General features: G+C 35.4%; 1 pseudogene; it reads left to right on the top strand.

Moving 5' to 3' along the window:
* The first annotated feature begins 6100 nt into the window (after positions 1-6100).
* LOC136209720 (coatomer subunit delta-2-like) lies at positions 6101-10303 on the top strand (annotated as a pseudogene).
* The last annotated feature ends 290 nt before the right edge of the window (positions 10304-10593 follow it).

A 10593-nucleotide genomic window follows, 5' to 3' on the forward strand; every position in this document is an offset into this window, starting at 1 on the left:
GATCCCTTTTCCATAAAGATAAGAAGCACAGACCCTCAGGAGCTTTCAAATGAGCTCAACTCTCTCCTCAAAGACAGGAAAAGGATTGACCACCATCAAAAGCGGGTTAAAATCGCCTCAAACATGAGATCATTACACCCTCAACTTTCTCCTCAAAGATAGGAAAACACTCTCATGGGCGGATCCATCTTTAGATGATCACCATTCGAGAAAGAGTTAAAACATTCCTTGCATGCAAGGACTTTACACTCTCTCACTCCCTTCCCAAAGAAGGGTTCACAAGTCCTACGGGCGGATCGCTTCACCTCAAAGATAGGTAGCAAGTTGATCCCCTAGGTAGCTTTACTTCCTCTAGAAGAAATAGAACAGCTTCAAACCTTCATAAAGGTTCGCACAACGGAGTATGGCTGGCCACCTACTCCATATTAAATCCTACAAACTTATATATTTACTTACGCAAACGTAAAAGTAAATGGCGACCATAAGGATTAAAACAATTGTACTTAAGTTTTACAAACAATCGGACAATAATCTCAGCGGCGGATCGATCTACCTCAAAGATAGGAAACAATTGATTGCCGTCAGAGACAGAGTTAAAACATTTCTCAGACGTGAGAACTTTACACTCTCAAATACTCTTCCTAAAGAAGAGTCTCAAGACCTGGCGGCGGATCGATTCACCTCAAAGATAGGAAGCAAATCGATCGCCTAAGGCAGCTTAACTTCCTCACCAGGAATAAAAGCTTCTAAACCTTCACAAAGGTTCACACATTGGGGTACGGCTGGCCACCTACCCTAAACAATCAGAGAAATCCTAAACCAGATTCTAGAAAATTACTTGCTAAAAGATATAATGCATTAGTAAAAATAGTTCTGGAAAGCAAAGGGTTCATCCAACTAATGAAGCCTCGTCTTCATCTCCAAATAATGAAGCCTCGTCTTCATCATCAAAATAATGAAGCCTCGTCTTCATCTCCAAGTAATGAAGCCTCGTCTTTATCTCCAAACAATGAAGCCTCGTCTTCATCAAATTAATGAAGCCTCATCTTCATCAAATTAATGAAGCCTCGTCTTCATCCAATTCATGAAGCCTCGTCTTCATCCAATCAATGAAGCCTCGTCTTCATCCAATTAATGAAGTCTCGTCTTTATCCAAACAATGAAGTCTCATTTTCATCAAAGTAATGAATCCGCATCTTCATCATAGAAATAACAAAGTCTCGCCTCCACAAAATGCACAAAAGTCCCTAAATGGCTGATCATTCTTACTGATCCCTAAGTGCGGGTCATTCTCCTCAATATGGCAGAACTGAACAAAAGAAGTCCCTAAGGCGAATCATAATCCTATGTCGTAGGAACAAATGGTCCCATAAAGGGCGGGTTATTCCCTTTCTAAAGGAAATATAACTCTCAAGAAGCCCCTAGAGGATAACAATGGATACGGTTGGCCACCTATCCACAAGGAAGCAAAAGCCCCTAAAAGTGCATCATATCCATATATGATCCCACATAGGGAAGATCTTGTTCATAAGATCCCGCATAAGGAAGCCCCAAAAGGCGCATCATTTCCATATATGATCCCTCATCTAGGGCGGGTCCACTTTCCTCCAAGATAGAAAAATAAAACACCATTTAGACACCCCTAAAGAGCTTTTTATACCATTAGGGGGGGCTTCTGATAACAACCCAAATTATTCTTGAATAAGGAATAAGGGAAAATTAATAGAGATAATGACAAACCATTATTTCTTCTAAAAGAGATATTTATGCATGATTAATGTGGAATTAATGATAATTAATGCAGGGGTGAATATGCAAATAATGAGGAAAAGGAAGGAGTTTCTAGCATTATGCCACACCACGTGGACCATGGCGAGATACGCCATAACGAGATACGCCCGATGAGAGCGAGTAATGGAGACCCGCCATTGTTCTCAAGGAGAGCGTACACACGCCTTGACGGATCCAAGAATACCAAAAGGCGCCTTTATTACCATCCATGAATGGGAATAAATACAATTAAATGGCAATTAATAGCCATTAAAGCGGAATAAAGACTTGACTGTTCGAATACCTCAACTCTGAGGGTTTTAATGATAAATGCTGGGATTAATGGAGAATTGATAGCAATCAAAGATGAGTAATGACACAACTCTTCACCTGCTTCCCCATTAATGCTGAAGGTTACAGAAACCTATATAAATACCCCAGCTTCCTAGGATCAAAAGTACATTTACTGATTCTCTACTTTTGTGCTTACAGTTTATTCTCAGAAATATTACTGACTTTGGCATCGGAGTGTCCCGGCCGATCCCAATGGCGCCTCACAGGGAAGTGCTCCGATCAAGGATTTTTCCACAAGTTATCAGTTATAACTCTATATATGCTCATGAACCCAAAAGACTTCATGAGCGTTAAAGAGATGCTTGCATGAATGCGATTATTGACCAAAGCAATATTAAACATGAACACATAAAACAAGCATGCAGAAGTACAACAGTACCGATTTATCGGGCGGGGTAGGGTGAGATTACGTCTCTTCCCTATACGTAACCGGAAACCGAACTTAGAATCATCGCAGACCATTGACTTATCCGAACTTACCCGAATGGGTCAATTCGGAATCAAAGCGGTGTCCAATCAGACCGTCAAACTGATTGGTGGCGACTCAAAAAACCCATTAGACCAGTCTCCTTAGAGGGGCTGTCTAGTACCGTTGAAAACCAGTAGAGCGGGAGCCATATCGGATATTAAAGTTCGCAGTCCGCGGGCACGGGTGCGACACATCTGAAATCAACTTTGAGTGTTCTTCTTCTCAGTGGCGGAACCAGGACTCCGGATGATCCGGAGCTCAAACATATCAGTAAAAAAATTTCAAAACACTAAAAAAAAATTCGAAATTAACTGTGCGGTTGACGGTAAATTTTCAAAGTCCAACCCGTTAGGGCTGAGCAAAATTTTTTTAGCCTCCAACACATTAAAACTGTAAAAATGTTATCATTTTTTTTTAGAAACTAGAATTGAACTAATATAAAATTAAACATGTTTATTTTTTTTTAAATAGTAAAGACATAATAAAAACGAATATTAAATATTTCTACTTTTCTTTTTAATGATAAAAACATATTAAAAATGAATTCAAAAGTGTTATAAAAAAAATAAAGAGTCCATTTAAATTAATTAATAATTGTAACATATTTTTATAATTACTGAAAAATAAAATAAAAATAAATAAAAACTTAAACAAAATTAAAGCTGAAGGGAGTGGAACATAAGACCTCTCAAATAGAAATAAGCATCCTTAATCATATCATATACCTTTAAACATTGTAATAATACTACATAGAGTCAATATAATTCTTTCCAAAATATTACCAGACACCATTACTAAACTTTTTTTTTCTCAATTCTCCGGCCGCCTACCCAGGCTCGAGCCTCCCCTTACCCCCTTGGTTCCACCCCTGCTTCTTCTTGATTTTCTTCTTAATCGTTCAAATTCGCAAGCATTGGGTCTGTTCTTTTTCTTGTTCTCCATACAAATAGCTTCTTCTTCTAAATTAGATTTCCTCTTCTGAAGTTTGAAGGTAAATAGTAAAGGGTAATTTAGTCATTTCCGAAGTTATAAACGGTAAAAAATCTAACAAACAGATTGAAGGACTAAATAGTTCACTGAGAAAAAGGTTAAGGACCTTACCATGTGTTTTTGAAAATATAGAGAGTCAAAAGTATGTTTTATCAAAATATAGGGACTAATAAATTAATTACCCTTAAAAAAATGGGAATTTTACAAGGGTTGATATGTTATTGTTTAATTATTTGTTACATGAAAATTATCCTATTTTTATTCCTTTTTTTTACCCAAATATTATATTTACAAATGTGAAAATGTAATTCTAAATTATTTTTCAACCCAAGCGAGATTTTTTTAACAAAGAAGTGGTTTTTTAGTGCTATTATTCACAATGTTAGCAGGTTCGGACCGGACCTGCCGGTCAGACCGGAAACCAGCTAGAAAATCGGTCCGAGCCACTCCGGTTATTTGAATAATCAAATAACCGGAGAGAATCGGGATTGACCCGGGACTCGGCGGTCAGTCCGGGAACCGGTGTGACCCCGGTTTTTCATTTTTTTTTAAAAACTTAAAATTTTGATTTAAAAATTCTGAAAAATTCCACCTCATCCATTTCTAACAACTCTCCCCATAAAACAAGTCTCTTCAAAAATTCTCTCTAATGGTTAGTCACAATCACACTATTCAATGGACCCCACACGTCATATAATATAATATAATATAATATTTTCTTTTCTTTTTAATCAATTAACATATTTTGTAAAAATAATAAAATTTATAATGGATTAAAAAAATTAAAAACATGATTCAAAAAAAATTAAAAACATTATCATTTTTTTCAAATTTTAATTGATAACAGTAATTAATAAAATTACAAAATATATTAAAAATGAAAGTACATTAAAAAATATATATTTCCAAAAATAATTAAATACATTAAATTAAATTAAAAAGATAACATCATACTTCCAAAAAAAAATTAAGAATAACATCATTGAAACCAAATTAATAAAAAGAAAACCAATTTAAATAAAATATCTATTTTTTTTTATCGTAAAAACATTGCAATTACTATTCCCAAAATGAATAAAATACTACTCCATTAAAAAAAAGGTAAAGTTCAAATAAAACCCCTGTGGTTTCACTAATTTTCAGATAAAGGACCGTGGTTTACTTTTTGTCAAAACGAGGATCGATGTTTTCAACTTTAGCAAAATAAGGACTTTTTCGATTGATACTATTAAAATCACACTTGAAGACTTCAAAAAATGACATATTTTAAGAACTACTAATATTCTAAACAACTTTAATTCTTCAACTTTTTTATTTTGAGATTATTTAGATAATGTTTGGTAAAGAGAGAGAAAGTTAATGTTTAGAGAGAGAAAGTTCTAAAAACGATGATTTTCGAAAATCGAAAATGTAGTTCCATAGAAAATATGACATTGAACAACTTTAATTCTTGAAAATTTTCATTTTCAGGTCGTTAAAGATGGTTTTAATAGCATTAATCCAAGTGTGAAACCTCAATCCTCGTTTTGACAAAAGTAAAACCACAGTCTTTTATCTGAAAATTAGTGAAACCACAGGGGTTTTATTTAAAATTTACCCTTAAAAAAATAGAACAAATACACTGGTAGGACCCACCAAAAATTGGGATTTTGTATGCTTTTGTACGTCTTTTGTGTGTGATTGACAATCACACCGCCTTCTTCCTGGGGCAAACAAAGCGCGTAAAAAAAAAATGTGAGCTGCTATATATCGAACCAAATTCCGGTCCACCGTCCATTTGTGACATATTTGCTCTCATCACTTTTTGAAACAAGAAAGTGGAATTTTTTCAAATCCTCTCTACATTCTTTGCATTTTCTCTCCAAAATTATAAACCCGAACAACAATAATTAAAATTATGAAAATAATTGATATGTGACAATCCGAACCTCGAAAATGGATGATTACGCGTCGGAAACATTAGGATTTATACTTTTTTTTATCAAAGAACTCATGAAAATAATACATATTTTTCATGACGATTTTGCATTTTTCGTCACAAAAAATAGAAATTTTTTTAATTTTTCGTCACAAAAAATTGAATGATTTAGTATTTTTCGTCCCTAAAATTTTTACGATTTAGTATATTTCAAAATTTGGCCTAAACGGATGCGTCATACCACCCGACCCATGGCGGGAACGGATGCGGCGTACCACCCGACCCATGGCGGGAATGGATGCCGCATCCGTTCCCACCATGATGGGAACGGATGCCGCATACCGTCCGACCCATGGCGGGAACGGATGCCGCATCCGTTCCGACCATGGGTCGGACGGTATGCCGCATCCGTTTAGGCTAAATTTTAAATTTTCTCTCAAAATTTTTTTTTCTCAATTTTGACAAAATTTTTATGGCAAGGACAAAATTGTCCAATGGGGGCGGTGATAGGGAATTTAGGTGCGGTATATAGCAATACCAAAAAAAAAAAATTACCTCATGCGCATCAATATTTGATTACAGCCATTTCTCTCAAGCGACTCGCTGCATTTGAGAGACTTTCTATTTTGCTGCTCTAGTGGTTGCGAGTCTCCACCAAATCACAAATTGGTCCCTTTTAAGCACCACTAGGGATGAGATTTAGATCAGAAGAAGGAAAGAAAAGGAAAAAATAAACCCTAAAAAGTTGATCGATCCTCTGCCTCCTCTCCACCCCTCGAGTCCGCGCCTCCACCGATCGAGTGACTCCGTCCCTGTTCCGCCTTTCTTCCGCCGCGACTCTGCCTTACCTCTGCCGCGACTCCGCCTCTGTTCCGCTCGGTTCCGTCCTTTGTTCTGCTACCGGTCGGATTTGTTCTGCCTCCAGGTTTGTGTTCATTTCATGATTTCAGTAATTTTAACAAAGAATTGGTTTCTTAGTGCTATTATTCAATAACAATAATAAATTTTAATAATTTTCTACAGGGATTCATTCTATTGTTCTGATTAATCAAAATGGTAAACTATTCATCACTATTCAACTCTCTGCCTTCAGTTCTCCTATACGATTTCGTGAACTTAATTTGGTGTTGTTTCCCCTAAACACAGGTTGTACTCGCTGCATCTATAGTTAGCAAGTTTGGGAAAGGTTTGTGTTCGCAATATAGAAATTATCATTTTGTATTTCTGTTATGTGGATCAAAGTAATGTTTGTTTTCTGATTTATTTTTCTAAACTCAAAGTAAGCTTTCAATCGGTTCATGTGCAAGTATAAGTTTAATCTGCATTAAGATTTGTATATATCCTGAATGTCTGGGTCATTCAAAACTCTGCACTAAGATAATGCACATAAATTTACTTGGTGCTAGGTAATTTAAATACCATCTCCCTTATTTTTCCTTAACCATCTCTTTTCCCGCATCTACATGAATGAATAAGCTCTATCGAAGATTTAGGATCTACTAGTCATCCTAGGTCTGGTGTTTTATTCAAAGTGCCTTTTTTTTATGTTTGATCCTATTCAATGTAATAAGACAATTTGAAGTTCATCTGGTTGACATTTTGGCTTCCAATGCAGAAATTGTTTCCAGGCAGTTCGTTGACATGTCTCTTATGAGGATTCAAGGTCTTCTTGCAGCTTTTCCAAGTTGATAGGAATCGCAAAGCAGCATACCTATGTTGAAACTGAGAATGTGCGATATGTTTACCAGCCGATAGATGCTTTGTACTTGCTACTTGTGACAAATAAACAAAGCAACATTGTTGAAGATTTGGAAACTCTGAGATTTGTACTTGCTACTTGTGACAAATAAACAAAGCAACATTGTTGAAGATTTGGAAACTCTGAGGCTGCTCTCGAAACTTGTATCCTTCCTCTTCTGGTCTATGATTAATTATCATGTTCTTGTAATTCCATATTTGACCTCATTTGCAATGATTTTGGATCTTCAGAGAACCCTTGACTTCTTATTTCCTTGTTTTTTCCACCTAGTTGTTCCCTTGCTTACTATGTTTCGTTTATTGGCAACTGCTGCATGTTCCCCACTGTAGCGAAACTTATAAACATTTGAAGCATGAGTTGCACAGTAGGTTTTTTTTTTTTTTAATCTGTTATGGTCAGTTAATTCCTTAAGTGGTTCCAGGTCCCTGAATACTCTCCTTCTCTTGATGAAGAGGGTATATGCAAGACAGCTTTTGAGTTGATTTTTGCATTTGATGAGGTGATCTCCCTTGGACACAAGGAAAATGTGACTGTTGCTCAGGTTAGGCAGTATTGTGAGATGGAGAGTCACGAAGAAAAATTGCATAAATTGGTAATTCAAAGCAAGATCAATGAGACCAAGGATGTCATGAAGCGCAAAGCTAGTGAGGTTGACAAAAGCAAGGTATCTACTCAAGGTTCTGGATGTGAAATGGACTGAAAAGAGGATATTTGCTCTTATATCCCTATTAATATGTTTCATTCCTTGCAGATTGATAAGAACAGAGGTGATAAAGGAGGATTTATGTCATTACAGTCGATGGGCTCTGGACTAATTGATAGCAAGTTCAGTGATATGGGCATTTCTAGCAGTGAAGGTGGTTTTGGAAGTGGTTCTGGTTTTGGATTGACAACTGATGTTGACTCCTTTTCTACCAAATCTAAAGGTTTGCCCATTTTTGTCTGAAGGAATTCCTACTACAATTATGCTTTATTTTCACTAGTTTTATGATTGTTGACATAGTTGTAAAGGCACGCCTCCTCAGGCTCGCTTAAGGCGCGCCTCACTCAAGGCTCAAGGTTGTGAGCCTTGATTGTAGAAAGCGAGGCTCTGTTTAAAAGGCTCTCGCCTTGTGCGCCTCACCTGTGCTGAATCAAGGCGCGCCTCTGTTTCTGCTAGGGTTTTTTTGTTTTTCCTTTTTACTGTTTTGTGCAAAACAAATGTTTGACTAATCTCAACTACTAATCTAACTGAAATAAGATTAATCTTAACCCTTTATTTAAATAAGAATATCAAGACACAATTAAATATAAAAAGACTAGATAGGGATTAGAGCAGTCACTTAAAGAAGAGACTCCTCCACTCCACTCAAACAGAAACTGTGAGGGACACAGAGAAGAATATCAAGTGACAATGAATGGTTAATAGTTTAGTAGCATCAGTTAGGTACTTAGATTAAGACATTAAGTACATGTTAATGTCTCTATGAAATGTGAACTTAACTTGGTGTTTTTGACATTTATGATTTAGTATTATGTTTTTATGTGGTTTTATTTTGTTTGTGTGGTCATAAATTTTTTTGTAGTCATAAGTGTGTTTTTTTGGTTTATGCTTTAACTAGTAAAAGAGTATTTTTTTTTTCTAAATTTTCTGCGCAGCGTTGCGCCTTGAGCCTAGGCTGCAAGACCCCTTAGCTCCTTAGTGCGCCTTGTGCCTTTAACAACTATGATTGTTGATAGACATTAAATGCTTAAAAACTATGTTGCGCGGAAACTCTTCTTTATTAGTGTTTCCACGTTTCGTGTCAGTTTCTGTTTCTTTTTTGTTTTCATTACGTTTTCTAGCTAAATTTTCTTAGAAATAACGTTTTCAGTGTCCGTTTTCGTTTCCGTGCAACATAGCTTAAAAATCATCTAAACTACCTATACACTTACATATTGACGAGGACTGTGATATTTTTTTTTGGTAACGACCTCAAAATGGAAAATTCCAAGAATTAAAGTTGTTTAGTACCACATTTACTATGGAACCAAATTTTTTTATTTTCCAAAAATTATCATTTTCTTAGCTCTCTCTCTAAACATTCACTTTCTCTTTCCTCACCAAACAACACCTAAATGACCTCAAAATTAAAAAAGTTGAAGAATTAAAGTTGCTTAAAATATCGTCAAAGTCTTTGAATTTTTCAATTTGAGGTCATTGTTTTTAGTAAAGCAAATAACCTGTCATGATATGTTGATAGGAAAGATGGAAAAAAAAAAAGAATTATGGGGAAGTCACTTTTAACTAATAATTCATAATTTGGGTTTAACATACCATTTTGACTAATATTATTTAATCAGTTTGGGGCCTAAGGCATAACTATTATGGAACCATTTTGGTTTTCTTGTGCCTGTATTATAGAGGCAAAAGGCATTTTTGAATTTCTTGAAAAGGTATTGAAATAATTTGAATTTAAGTTTTGCTTCGTTTCTTCTACTTTCTTGCATATTTATCTCTCTTCTCTCTTTTTGACTTTCTACTTATTATTCCTATCATTCTCTCTCTTTTCCTTATTTTTAAAATGGCACTGATGTCCTTTAATAGTAATTTTAGGTTCTCAGCTTACTAATCTGCTGGTTTCTCTCTTTTATTTATTTTCATGTTTGTTTCTATTTTATACATTAAAGAGAAGTTATGCCTATTGCCAGGTCGTCAACCTTCATCTGCCAGTGCACCATCTAAAGGTCTTGGCATGAAACTTGGTAAAACCCAGAGGGCAAACCAGTTTTTGGAGTCACTGAAAGCAGAAGGTGAAGAAATTGTTGATCTCTCACAATGATCAGCCATTTTTGTATGCTGATCTCTTACTTGTGCAGGTTTTTGTGGCCATTTAAGTACATAAATAATGGATTTTTGGAGTAATTTTGCGTTGTAAGAAAAACAACTCTTACAATGATTAGGCCTACTAGGAATTACTATATGATCGCATGTTTTCTGAGAGGCTCAAGATTTTATTTTTTGTTTTGGGCATGTGTTAATGGTATTTTTGCCTAATTTAATAGTTCTTAAGGTTAACAATCATGGTTACAGATGGCGACATTATGTCGTAGAACAGAACTTTGGACCCTGCTAAAACTCAAACTGAAATGTTAAATATACAAGACTATAATGCACAGTGGCAACGAAGAAAAATGGCTAAAGCTAGAACGTATAAGTGGCAAAATTATCAGCTCTATTTTTGAACGAAAAAGAAACAAAAATATATCTATTTTTTGCACTTCTATTTTATTTTGCAAAGCAAAAATCAAGTGATATAATCGATAAAAATAAAAAGCCCCTAATGTTTGGTCTCATTTGGATGTAAGGAACAA

This window comes from Euphorbia lathyris, chromosome 10 (genome assembly GCF_963576675.1).
Source record: "Euphorbia lathyris chromosome 10, ddEupLath1.1, whole genome shotgun sequence".
Classification (NCBI taxonomy): Eukaryota; Viridiplantae; Streptophyta; class Magnoliopsida; order Malpighiales; family Euphorbiaceae; genus Euphorbia; species Euphorbia lathyris.